Source organism: Protopterus annectens, chromosome 16.part0, assembly GCF_019279795.1.
Source record: "Protopterus annectens isolate FY-2018-M chromosome 16.part0, PAN1.0, whole genome shotgun sequence".
NCBI classification, from domain to species: domain Eukaryota; kingdom Metazoa; phylum Chordata; order Ceratodontiformes; family Protopteridae; genus Protopterus; species Protopterus annectens.
Window position 1 is genome coordinate 646,914,143 of NC_056750.1, and position 14,446 is coordinate 646,928,588.

Consider the following 14,446-nt stretch of genomic DNA (forward strand, 5'->3'; position numbering starts at 1 on the left):
TACCATGTATATTTAACCATTTTCAAAACACAAGCATATTATAAAATATATCACTTTTGCGCAGATTAGCTGTGTATGCAGGAAGTCAATCTCTATCAGTTCAGCTAATTTTTTTTCTTTATCCTGCAACTGCTGTTGAAGCGTTTCCTCATAGTCTGCATGATATGTCTCAGGAGCCTGTTCTGCTGAATCTGAAACTATAACTTGTCTAAGCTTCCTGAACTCACTGTGTCTGTCTTTTAGAAGTTTATTACATTTGTTTGTAACAAAATGTACTAGAGGTTCTGTCAGTAACTGATTTGACCTATGTTGCAATTCTGAAATAAAACTTTTACATCTGGTGACAGAACATAACTGTCTAACATTTGAATATAATGTCAGCATATTAACTTTTTCTGGTTCTTTACCATTACAATTTTTGCCTGTACAGTCTAACCTTTGAATAATGGCATGCACTGTATTTTTATGACATTCCACACACAATAAATATTTTTCATACCACACATGATTTTGTTTCAGATACCAGTCAAATATTGTAATCCATTTGCATAATGCCTTACTGTTAACTTGCCCTAATAAGGTTTTACATTTGCTAATATGCTGTATATACAGTTCATTCTGTTATTATTATAATTACCTCTATAGCATTCATACTGTATGTAACACAGAAAATGTTTCTTACCTGTCAACAGAGAGGCAGATGGCCAGGCTGCTTTACTGTAGATGGTTGAAAAGTCTCTGTAGTCACTTGTGAACTTGGTAGTTTCAGTCTTACAACTTTGTATTGTACCTTTTTTGGAGAATTTATGACACTGCTCACCTTCCTGCACTGCAGTGTCCCTCCAAATTCAGATGTCTGATGAACTGTATTGCTACAAACTGTATAAATCTGAAGTACTTCACATAAATGTTAGTTACTGTGCTTTTACTGGAGTGACCTTATACAAGGCATTAGCCACTCCCCCTGTTTTTGGATACAGGCTAGGAATGTTCGTTAGGGTCACCATTGAAAAATGTATTTTATCAGAAGGCTGCGTGTTTGAATTACATCAGGGTCACCACTGAAAAATGTATTTTATGTGTGCGCTGCTTCTATGCTGTGCTGGAATTTGCTGGTCTGGACTTAAAGTCTTCTTAAGACACAAAGTCTTGCCTGCTGTTTACTGCTGAAATCAAAGTCTAATTATCACAGTCTGTTAACCACAGAAACTTACAGAATATACACTAATGCAGCATCTGACTTTAAGAGCAGTAACCAATGAATAGCTTTTTATAAACAAACCACATGTACTCTTCTGTTAGTTTGTAGCATATATTTACAAAGTTTTTCTTCACAAACAGTATAGATGATGACTTTCCTTTCTCCATACAATACCTCGAAACAAGTGTGTTTCTACGAAATACCACTCACATATCTGAATTAATATAGTTATATACAGTTCTAGTCATGCACATAGATTTTGTTTTTTCCTCTTGGTAGACTTTTCTATTGTCCATTTGTGATTTACTTGTAAGCACTTTTGCTGATGTGAGGATGCCATTAACAGAAATCTGAAAGGAAACATCTGTACAAGCTGTTCTGCTGTTGTTCCTGTCTGTTAATGGATATTTGTAAACTGTTCTGCAAACATAAGAAAAGCATATAATACTTGCTTTCCAAAATTGCTTTTCTAGGCTTTTTTCTGATGATTCTATAAAAAGCTATGTCCATTTATCTATGAGGAATTATGTCAAACTTTTCTTAATACTGTGACAAACATGTATCTTGAGGAAAATACATACTATAAACACATGTCCATTGTCAGAAGTCTGAAAGGAAACAAACTGCTCAGGAAATATATTGTGTTCATTAATAGATCTTCTTTGTTTTTCACTTATTTCAGCCAGAGCTATGTCATACAATATGAATGCCATTTTTAAATTGCTAAGCTATATTCCTACACTAAAGCAAACTTTTTATTTTATTCTTTATCTTTCATATATTTGTAGCAGAATTAATTTCAACCTTATATTCACAATTCACAAACTCTAACAGTGGGTGGTGAATGAAAGAATAGCTATCAAAGTAAAATATAACAGACTGTGCAAAAATGTAAAATACATTCTCAAGACTAAAAAAGCAGCTTTTGAGGAAAAGTTGTCATCATACTGTAAAAGATGACAGAAGATCATTTTTTAGATATCTTAAAGGGGCACAAGGTAAAACTGAGACATGGATGGCTTTCGTTGGCATATATTGCCCAATAAAATGGACAGCAATGATTTCAGCATCTGAACAGTATTTTCAATGCTTCTGCGACAGTATAGATATTACTAGTACAGGCCATATTAATAGTAAAAACATTAAAAAAATACTCTGGAAAACCAGAATCTTCACTGTGTAATACCTTAAATGTCCTTTGAAGGATAGCCATGAGAGATATGCAAATGGCCACTTAAGGACATAACAAGTGTTTCACTTACATGGTTTCTGAATGCCTACTGAATTTTTGTTTTTATGTCATTGTTAATGCATTTAAACCAGAAGGTTGTAGCATTCACAAACCATGTGACCTTTTAAGTTGTTGTTCAAACATATCAAGGACTCATTAAACATAATTTGCTATCTATTATGGGATATTTTGGAATCATTAAAACAGAGATTTGGGAACTTTAGTAAATGTAAAAGTAGAGCCCCTGAAATTTTCCTTCAAAATCATTTCCAAATAATGTATTTTATCTAATACCAGGAGACAAGTCATTACAAAATCAGTTTATAAAGGTGACGAGCTTTGTGACCAGCTATATACCTGTAAATCTCTTGACTGGTGGAAATTATGGAGAGGGAATTTCTAAAAAACTGCACAATATTTTAGGATCCTGTCTGTTTAACCTGTATCTCAATGATCTGAACTATTAACAGCTTGAGTGTTTTAGACTAAATACATGGAAAACATCAGATCAGGGAAAATGGTAATCAATGTTTTAGATTATATTTCTCTCCATACTGCCCTGAGTAAACTAACAATATGAGCACATCCAATAACAAATCAATCAACACAGGCAAAACTAAGCATAAGATATTTTACACTGGCAAAGTGGGTGGTTGTTATTCCATTAATAATATACTTTTAGATGGGATGTCAATTATTAAAAACATGAGTGTTTTACTATATAAAAACATGTGTTTTATAGCCCATACTAAAGATCCTAAAACTGATGCTCAACTCTATTAGGATCCATAAAAAGATCTATTAACCTTCTAGAAAGTAGATGTTGATCTCATTGTTCATAATTTGTTCTAAGCTTACATAAAGGAGTCCACAAGCTAAAGTCTTATTTAAGTTGTTAGAAAACTTACAGGGTAGTTTAACAAAAGGAATGATAACTTCTATAGACGCTATTCAATATCGGTCTTAAAGCAAGTTTTCTGCCAGATAAATGGAGGACAGCAAAAATCATTCCCTTGCAAAAGATGGGTTTCAGTGAACCCGGTAATGACATACCCATAAGCCTGACCATTCTCAGCTGAAAGGCTATATAAAGATCATTATGAATTAATTAATAAGGATGTAGGTAACCTACAGTCTCTCTACCCAACACAGTTCAGATTCATCAAGGCCAGGTCCTGCCTATTTAACCTCGTCATCTTTGCAAAAGTTCCTGATGAAATGGATGATGGCAAAATAATGTGCACCACATACCTAGACCCTGCAAAGGCATTCAGCACCATCACACACTCATGTGCCATAGAGAAACTTTCTCAGCTAAATGGCAATCCTTATGTAACTCAGTGGATAGCAAGCATACTCACAAAGGGAACACAGGAAGTAAAGGTGGGAGACTCTGTCTCTACCAAAATACCTGCCACTAATGATTAGCCCACTTCTCTTTGGCATTTACTTCTTGAAGGTCAAAGCGAATGTTAAGGGTTTGTGGTTGACCAAGTTTGCAGACAATTGTTAACTTGGTGCTACCATAAACTCCTCAAACCAAAATCCTCTGAGAGGACTTGACTCAAAAAAATAGCTGGTGTCAAAATCATGGATGAAAACTAAATGCCAAAAAGTGAATAATCATATCCTTTGGCAAACACAACTCTCCTTGTAACTATCATGTTTCAATACATTCTTGAAAATTGATCCTGTAGTTAGGAATTTGCGAACCTTTGTTGACAATGAACTGTCCTTTGATCACCATACAGCCACTGTTGTAAGGAAATCCTTTCTCACCCAGTGTTTTTATCTGAAGAAGTGAGTCCAGGTCCAGGGATGCAATCATTCCTCTGTACTTGGCATTCATAAGGCCAATCATTGAGTATAATGCCCCTTTCAGAATGGTATATATGTAACTGTCCAAACACTTGTCCAACAACAATGCTTTCTCACTAACAAAAAAAATGAAGGGCCTCAATTTGCTTTGAAAAATAAAAAGAACATGCTGGAGGGGTAGGTGTTTGTCACAGAGAATACCAGCTTTATGGATCCGTCTTCCACTCCACATAAAACAAAGTGCTTCTCTTACTCTGTTCAAACATAATTTGGATGAGTGGGGAAACTGTAAATTAACCCCATTTAGTACCCCTGTCCTTCATGGATAGAAGAAACATATAAGTGTCTCAATATATCCATGTTCGGCCCAACTCTGGGTTATTCACATGCAAAATATAAGGGTTAGAAACTACCTTGGGAATGTAAGGCTAGGCTTCTTAGAAGCCTCACAGATCATTAGCCTAGTAAGGACCTATGAACCTATAAGCCTAATATATTATCATACACAGTGAGCCTCAGAACATTATATATGTTTTGTCTGTCTTATAGGTGTCTCAAATAGGACATCATCTTAGCTTACATGGCTACTAACAACTTAAATTATTAGGCTATCAAGGTAAATACAGACTGCTAAGGAATTTTAGGTAGAACCAGCAAACTGTCAGCTGGTTTTATGACAGAATTATTTTACAATGAAATACACTTCCTCATGAAACTAGTAAACAGTGACACTACCAATATCTTAAGCAAATTTAATGACTTTTAGGGTGATGACAAATTTAAGTTCCTGAATTAGGCAGGCTTATGAAAGTATTTTATCCTCAGACAATAAGCTGGTGGTAATAATGTTGATTACATTTTTCTGGTCATTTTTGGCCTCATATCTGACAACCACCCATCCATCCCCTTATTACAGTGACCTATTTGTCCCCCCCCCCATATGACAGACATATACCCTAGCAGGTAGTGTAAAGGGCTAAAGCTTTGAGATGTTAATGATCTGCTTTTTGTGTCAAAGTACACAGTCTGATTCCTTCCATCTTTATCTGTCAACAGTGTGACTCTACGTAAGTCAGTTGTGTCCACTGGGCTTTCTCGGTCAACAATTAGATAAAACAGGATCTGCTCTGGTGGTAAAGATGAATAAAGGCCTAACTATGGTGCAGCCAACCCAAGTTCAATTAGAAGTTTGGGTGACTGACAGAGCGGCAGGGAAGGATGGATGTACCCATCCAGGAGGGACAGAGGGTATTCATCAATGACACTTTCAACAAGCAAGGGGAAGGAGAAAGAGAAAGTGGGTAGGGCATATAAAAAGAAAAGAACCCCCTGTAGAGAAGCACAGAATGCTGAGCTCCCAGTTTGCCCTTAAGATGCACAACCAGCCTTAGTAAATACTGGAAGAGTCTCCGGGGTAGGAGATGGCTGGTAGACCTGGCATGGACATGGAGTCCTGGGAACTGGGCCAGTAAGATGGGGTCTGAGGGGACCAAAAAATAATTGGGCAAAAAAAATGTGCATAGACAAGAGCCACCTGGGGGAAGCAGCCATGAAGATTTTTTTGTGCTCTGCATTGCATGCCAGCAACTGAAAAGATATGTGTTATGGTTCTAATCCCACTCTGCTGGTGGTAACATGAACACCTGCATCACTGCAGGGGCCACCTGTGACTATCAGCCCCATGCATGATTGTTCCATCACATGTGGTAACATGTTATATTGTCACCAACGTTGATAGTCTATGCTTATGTCCTCCTTGCAGTGACTTATTGTTTCAGGTAGTGTCTTCACGTGCCAGCCAAGCCAGCCAAGAATCACTTCCATCCTGCCAGGATAGGCACACCTATCCTTCCCTGCTAACTTCATCAAATGCCTGAGTTGCTATTCAAATTCTGGTTTCCCGGGCTATAATTAGGGTTTTATCCATCCATCCATGCCACAGATTTGGACTGGTTGTTGATGACAACAGTGACGTTAGTGATGATGATGATACTCTCTCTCTCTCTAGTTGAATATAGTTTTCCCCCACCCTTCCCTCCATCTTTACACTTAAAACATAACAAAAACATAGATTTTGCAATAGAAGCAGTCTACTCCTAAACTGCTTCTTTTCCCACTAATTGAAGCTTAAAACTTTGAGTAGAAAAGAAATTAGGGAAGACAAGGCATGCTTCAACTTGCAAAATGTAGGTGGCAAACCTGAAATCCAACATCAAAATATAAGGCCTGGAAGTACCTCTTGTCTATTTGTAGTCATTTAGTTAATTACTTAATTTGTTTATAAATTTACAGTGAGACTGCCTGTGTGTGTTATTCTTCTCTTTCTGTAAATGTTTTGATTTCTCTTTCTCGAGATAAGAGAAAGTACAGTTGTGTAAAATGTTACCATAACAGTAGATGTCCTTGCCTTCACCACTGCAGTATTCATTACAAATGGGATTCCCTGCTGTGAAGTCCACTGTCCGTCCAGTTTACCAATGTCCACAGTTGCTTTAAGGTATGCTGAATGTCACCTGCATACTCCTTGCTTAGCATATGGCATAAAGGTGATGTTCAGGCGTACCATCCTCAGAACTGATTGCCCCAGTAGGAGCAGCAGTCCAAGGAAAACCAAGGAGAACCTGCACATCCAGGAAGGAAAAAGGAGTAGGGGGATGGAGGGAGGGACTGAATCCTGCAGTGGAGAAGGCAAGGACATCTATTGTTATGGTAAGATTTTACACAACTGTACTATGTCCTTACATTCACCGCTGCAGGATTCATTACAAATGGGAGAGGCCAAAGGTCAAGAGGAAACTTGGGAGGAGGAAGCAGCAGCAGAGCCCTCTAAGAAGCCATGAACAATGGCATTGGCAAAACCAGCCCTGGCTCTGGAGATATCATCCAACTGGTATTGTTTGGTAAAAGTATGCACAGAAGTCCAGGTAGCAGCTTCAAGAAGAGAATTAGCATCTAAGCCTTTGAAAAAAGCATCAGAAAAAGCCACAGCTCTAGATGAATGAGCCTTTACAGAGGAAGGAAGGCTCTTGCCATAAAAAGTGTAACAAAATGAAATAGCCTTTGAAATCCAAGTGGAAATAGTTTGCTTGGAAACAGCCAAACCTAAAGACCTAGGATGAAAGGAAACAAATAACTGGTCAGATTTTCTGATAGCTTTAGTTTTATCTAAATAGAAATCCAAGCTGTCTATGCACATCTAAGGTATGCAGCACCCTCTCAGTGTCAGATTGCAGAGAAGGGAAAAAATTAGGTAAATTAATAGACTGATTAAATGACAATTCATTAACCACCTTGGGTATGAAAGAAGATTTAGTACGCAAGGATACCCTGTCCTCATGAAATATCAAAAAAGGAGGACAAGCCATAAGGGCTTGCAACTCAGACATCCATCTGGCAGAAGTAAGAGCTAACAAAAGAACAGTCTTCCAAGAACAATATTGCAAGGAAGCTGAAACAACAGGCTCAAAAGGAGCCTGAGTCAGTTTGTCCAGAATGAAATTAAGATCCCAGGGAGGAGGAACAGGCTTTCTAGGAGGTCTAATATTAATTATGCCTTTAAGAAATTGCTTAACCTCAAATCTAGAAGCTAACGGGGGAGTTAAAGGCAGACAAGCAGAAAGAGCTACATGGGCTTTAATAGAAGAATAGGCCAAACCAGCATTGAGCAACTCACACACAAATAAGAGAGAACCAATAAAACAGCCACAGAAATTGGGTCCAGGTCACAAGAAAGACACCAAATAGAAAACCTCTTCTATTTAGACAATTAGGATTTCCCAGTAGTAGGTTTCTTGGCCTCCTGCAGGACCTGCAGCACGTCCTCAGAAAACAGGTGTCTATGAGGGATCAAAACCCTATCACCTACAGTGTCAGTTGAAGCGTGGACAGGTGGGGATGGATGAGATACTCCTTATCTTGTGTGAAGAGATGCACCCTGCGAGGTAACTTGTGATGATTAACCTTTGCTAGATGCAGAAGTAGAGAGAACCAGTGCTGACAAAGCCAAAAGGGAGTCACCAAGATTTTGGGAACATCCTGTTGAATCTTGAACAGGACTCTTGGAATGAGAGGAAGGGGAGGGAAACCATTAAGAAACATTCCCTTCCAAGAAAATGAGAGGGCATCCACCTTCCATCCCAGAGGACATGGGACTCTGGCACAAAACAGAGGAGGTTGTCTGTTCAGAGAGGAGGCAAAGAGATCTACTCGAGGAGTACCTCATTGGTGAACAATGTCCAGAAACACATCCCTGTGAAGCATCCATTCATGGGACTGAGTGAAGGACCTGCTCAGATTGTCTGCCACAATGTTCAGATCTGAAGGAATATAAACCGCCTGAAGAGTCACTTGATATTGGATATCCAGATCCCATACCAGAAGTGCAAGCCGGCAAAGACGGTAAGATCTCATACCCCCTGTTTGTTGATATACCACATGACTGTGGTATTGTCTGTGAATACCTTGAGAGGCCCCAGAGAGAAGAGAGGATGAAAGACCTGAAGAGCCAGCATATGAGCCCTCCATCTCTTTGTTGCTGATGTGCTCCTTCTGCTGACAAGGTGACCACACTCCCTGAACCCTCAGGGAACCAAACATTGCTCCCCATCCAACATCTGAAGCATTTTTGAGGAGGTTGAAAAGGGAGCCCTGGAATCAGAGACAACTGCTGAATCCACCACAGATGTTCTTTCTTGAGACTAGTGACTTTCTTGAGACTAGGTAGAAGAGGTACATAAAAGTCTAGAGGATGCGCATGCTGAAGCCACACCAACTTCAGAAGCCACTGGAACTTCCTCATGTGGAGTTTGGCCAGAGGGAGAATTGGAATTGTGGATGCCATGAACCCCAGTCCTTGCAGAAACTCCCTATCTGTAATGGAGGCCAGGGGAAGAAGAGTTTGAAAGAAAGAAATGAGAGTTAAGGCCTTTAGAGAAGGCAGGGATGCCAGCACTGGCACATTTGAATCATGCAACCCAGAAAGACATGATCCTGAGAAGGAGTCAGGGGAAGACTTTTTGAAGTTTATCATGAACCCCCAGCTCCAAAGAAGAAAAATGTAAAATGAAGATTTTGCAAAAGAACCTCTGGAGAAGATGCCTGAATCAGCAGGTCATTCAAATAAGGAAAGATTTGGATCCCTTGAAGCCTGCAAATGGCAATCACAGTAGCAAGGCATTTGATGTCTTGGGGCAGTAGAAAGGCCAAAGGGCAAAGCACAGAACTGAAAATGCCAGGAAGCAACAGAGAAATGCAAAAATCTTCTGAAAAGAAGATGGATTGGAATATGAAGAAAAGCATCCTTGAGGTCCAGAGGAACCAGAAAGGCCTGATGGAGCAAGAGAGGAAAAGGGGACTGAAGGGACAACATCCAAAAGGAAGGTACCTTCAGCAAAGTGTTTAGATGGGAGAGGTCTAGAATAGATAAGTACCTTCTTTGCTGGGCACTAGAAACATTCTTGAATAAAACTCTGTCCCCCTTAGGGACACAGGCATCTCTTGAATAGTACCCTGAGACAAGAGGTCTCAATGAACCTCTGGGAAAAAAGGAAGTTGTTCCTGAGGAGGCTGAGGGATGCCCATAAGAGAAGGGTGGAAAATCCAAACCATGAAGTACCCTTGCCGAATGATTGACAGAACCCAAGAATTCTGGGTGATTCGGAGCCAAACAGGAAGAAAAAGGGGAATGTGGCTGGAAACAGGTAGATAGTCAGACAGCACCTTTTTTGTCAGGAATGGAAGGCTTAAGAACCCCTGCAGTCTAAGTGGTCTTAGCAGGAGGAGTCCGTTACCACCCTTTTTACTTTTAGAAGGAGAGCAAGATTGCCTATGAACAAAGGCTGGCTTAGAAGGGTAGTTCCACTGAAAGTTAAGTACAGGAGAAACAAAGACATGCTTAAGCTCATTTAAAGCCTTCCCCTTGTCCTAAAGAGACTTAAATAAACCAACAGCCGCTTCCCCAAACAAAAGATTATTATCCAGAGGAGCATCCATCAACTTAGCCTTAATATCATTGGGTAAAGGTTGAAGCTTAAGCCAAGAATACCTCCTCAAAACTGAACCAAAAGCAGCAGCCCTTTTTTTTCAAAGATGGCCGCCAGATAGGAAGCACACACTTCTGCCTGCTCTCAAAAATACAAGTTAATCTAACCAAATCACTCGTGGCTACTATACCGATTTGATTCATAAACCCTCAAGGAACATAAGGGGATTCATAAAGTTACTTACCGGATCTTCAGTTTCTGAAAAAAACATTTGGATTAATAATTCTTCAAAATAAAGTGGCACAGTGGTGATCCTGGTTACATGTGCTTGGGCCTACCAATCTTCAAGATTTGCCTAATCAAATAAACAAAGAAAAATTCAATCTAACCAAAATGGAACAAATGGAGCAACAAACTACTAAGACTAGATTCTCTCTAATTAATTCTCCAGAAAAAGAAGCCTCTTCAAAAAGACAAAAAACAAATAAATTACAAGCTGATGCAGCTAAACAAACTCAAAAAGCTAAAAATGAACAGCCACTCACTCTAAAAGACCTCAAAGAAGCTCTTCTCCCCCTTAAGTCAGAAATACAAATATTCACTACAAAGCTAACAGCATTTGGAAACAATCTGGAACACATGATGACAAGAATAGAGCAAAATGAAGCCAAAATACTAAATAATGAGATGAAAATACAAGAACTACAAAAAGAGGCCTCAGACAGAGACTCCATCATCACAGAAATGAAACAGAAAATTATTGACCTGGAAGCAAGAGCTAGACGAAATAACATCTTAATTAGAGGAATACCGGAGAAATATGATCAAACACAGCTACCTAGAATTGCAAAAGAAATCATTGACAATGTACTGGAAAACAAAGATGTATCTAAAAAGATTGAAATAGAGAGAATACATTGAGCACTTAGGAAAGCCCAAATATCTGATACTCCGAGACAAGTCTATGCTAGAATCCTAAATGCTGATCATGCACAATCTATAATTGTAAATGCTAAAAAAATGAAGAACATCACATGGAATGGCTACAGAATAACCATAGCACAAGATTTACCACTTCCAATTAAGCAATCAAGGCAAGCCTTATCTCCCTTTTGTAGCTACCTGATAAATAAAAACATTAAAATTCAAATGAAATACCCGGCTACCCTCTGCTTTCAACAAAATAGTGTCAACTATTGGATAAAAACTGTACAAGAAGCCAAATCAACATTTACAAGGGTTTTTAAAGAAATACCTTCAAATACAGCCTAATTTCTACTTTCCAGTCGAATCTTGTCTAGCGATGGACTTTCAACACACACACTGCTGCTGTTTTAAGGTAACAAATAATGCCAGAAATCAGATCAAAGCGTAACCTCACTCAGCGTTTCAAAATTCCATTCTCGGGCCTAGTCTACAATGCAAATGCTCAAACTCTACCCTCTGACCTCGCAAATCACTTCCAGGTTAATATCATCTCAGCCCAACAATAATGGATTTGGAACTACAGTATCCCATTAAAAACAATGTGCAAAAGAAAGAGAAAAATAAAAAGATGGGAAAGAGAAGAAAATAATCTGCTTCAAACGCCCCACGGATGACGAATCAAATTAGAATGGATGCTTTACTCAAACATTGCAGTTAAATTAATATACATTAAGTACCTTCATAATAATCACAATACATTACTACTTCTGGATACGTAAAGAACTTTGCCAGGTTATAAATAATGTAAGCATCGCACACCTGGTTATTCACTATATAAAGACTTTAGCAATGACTATAACATACCCTTAAGTTATCCTGGTATCAAACCATTCTTACTTAAAGTGCATACAATCATTGAAGGTAATTGTTCAAATTGCTGATGGCTTGGAAGAGACACTGTTCACAATGTTGGTCCCTCCCTCTTAAAACAGGTGACTGTAGAAGCTAACGCTCTTAAGGAAAAAAAATATATAAATAATAATGACACCACTCACAATTACTGACATCGGTTAAATGCACGTGCAGGTTTGATCCCATTTCCTAGTGAGCTATTCTCTCCAGTTAATAACTTTAGCTTCGGAAATCAAGAGGTAAACAAAATTTAACTGCTTCTCGTGACAAAGAGACATACGCGGTTGGGCTAGAAATCATCCTACTGCCTTGGTCTGCAATTCCCGAGTATGCTTACATGTCATAATCACAATCGAAGTACTAAAACCTTTGATTCTTCCCATAAGCTAACAGCAAGGCAATTTAACCTACAAGTCGCCGGATGATAGAAATTAAGCAAACAATATACTCTACTTTGTTCTCCCTCTCCATAATCTGTGAAAACAGCACAATCTTGAACTTAATTAAAAAAAATTATCAGTCAACCTATTAAAATAGCGTATACCTTACAGGAATGAAAGTGTGAGCTCTTTAATCCTAATTCTGCACAGACCCTGGGTTCGATGGTCGAGCAACGTGTGGAGAGTGCTGCCTGGTCTTCGTGGCTTTTCCTTCCTTTGAAGTGCACGACGCATATTAAAAACAGATCTACCCTCCAGTCAAACCTGATAGCGAAGCAAAACAGCCTTGAAATCAGAAAGGCATGGCTTTGCTGGCTGTGAGCAGTTTTCCTATATCATGCAACACAACAGACAACACACCGAGAGGAAATCCAAGCTCACTGGATGGCTCTCTGTGCTGAATAGAGATGTCCTCCGTTTTTCCAGGATATAATCCAACTAAAAATAAGAAAATCAATATAGAGTGCAACTGGAAGGGGAAAAAAGTTATAAACACAAGGAAAAAGAGAACAAGAGTATAAAGCCACAAGTAAAAGTTGCTGAAGCATATTGACACTTCATGGAAGTGAGTAACAATATATTGATATCCAATAACTCATGAACTTTAATAGAACTTCTTAACATAAAGCCCCATCAATTAACCCTATATTGGCAACTTCATACTCATATACATGTTCCTAACATTTGGTTAATGCAAATCTTGTCCGAAGAGATGAATGTATAATCTCACAGTGTCTAGGAAACAGAGATAGAGATTGGCACTGGTACTCAAAATATGATTCCATTCCGCCCATAATACCTTGCTAAGCCATATGCATGCTCCTGGTATGGTGAGATTAAGTTGCCAAAACATAAAAAAATGTTGGAAAGTAAACTCTGATGAGCCGTTTTAAAGTAACAGCTGCAAATAAATTGTTTGACAGTACATGATGCTCTGAAAGGGCACTTGTTGCTATAGTGAACTTTAAAGAGTTTATGACAATGTGTAAGCTATTAGTAATATCATCTTTAATGTCATAACTACTGTTAGTCTAATCATTAGCGCTCTCATGACATCACAAATGAGTATTATGTTTGAAGTAATTTCTTTGCATATATCACAGCGTTGTTTACAAAAAGTTTTTAGGTTTACTACCAAACTTATTATTAGTAAATGACTATACGAAGAATACATATAGGTGCAGCAGGTTAAGACAACATATTTCAGGAGGATGTAATAACATTTCTCAATCAATATAAATATATATACTGAATAAATGTCTTAATAGCTTAGCACTGCTTAGCTAGTAGACTAGGTAGACAGGTCAACTAAGGCACACTATGACTCTATATATTTTAATGCCTCTATGGGAATGGAATGGTGGGAAAGAGAGGGAGGGAAGGGGAAGAAATGGTGAGAGAAGAAGAAGGGAGTGAAAAGGGAAAGGGAGAAAAAGAATTAGATAAAAGTCCCGCGATTTCTTAATACTTATGAAAATAAATAAAATGTATTACCCAAGAGCTAAATTGAGACTCTCTCAAGCTGTAACTTGACATATCTCTTAAAGAATAAAAAAATATAAAAAACCTTTAGTATTTTCATAAACGACATATTACAAGTAGAGATGTTTTGTTTATTAATTGGCAGTACCTACACCAATACCATGCTTGATAACACTCGGAATTTGCTGTACCTGGGCTCAAGGATAAGGGAAAAGAAGAATGGAAGCAGAGAAAAAGAGTGTAATGTACTATCCATGGTCTAAGAGCTGGCCGTCCAGATTATCTAAAGATAGCTAATTTATATTAGACTGGACAAGATAGGTGTTGTATAAAATATAAATCTCTCTTACATTACTTTACTAGGCATGCGGTCTAAGTACCACCTTTTGAACCGAGCAAATTTTCTTTTTCATTGAATCAATAGTTCTAGCATAAAATAAATTAATATGCAATA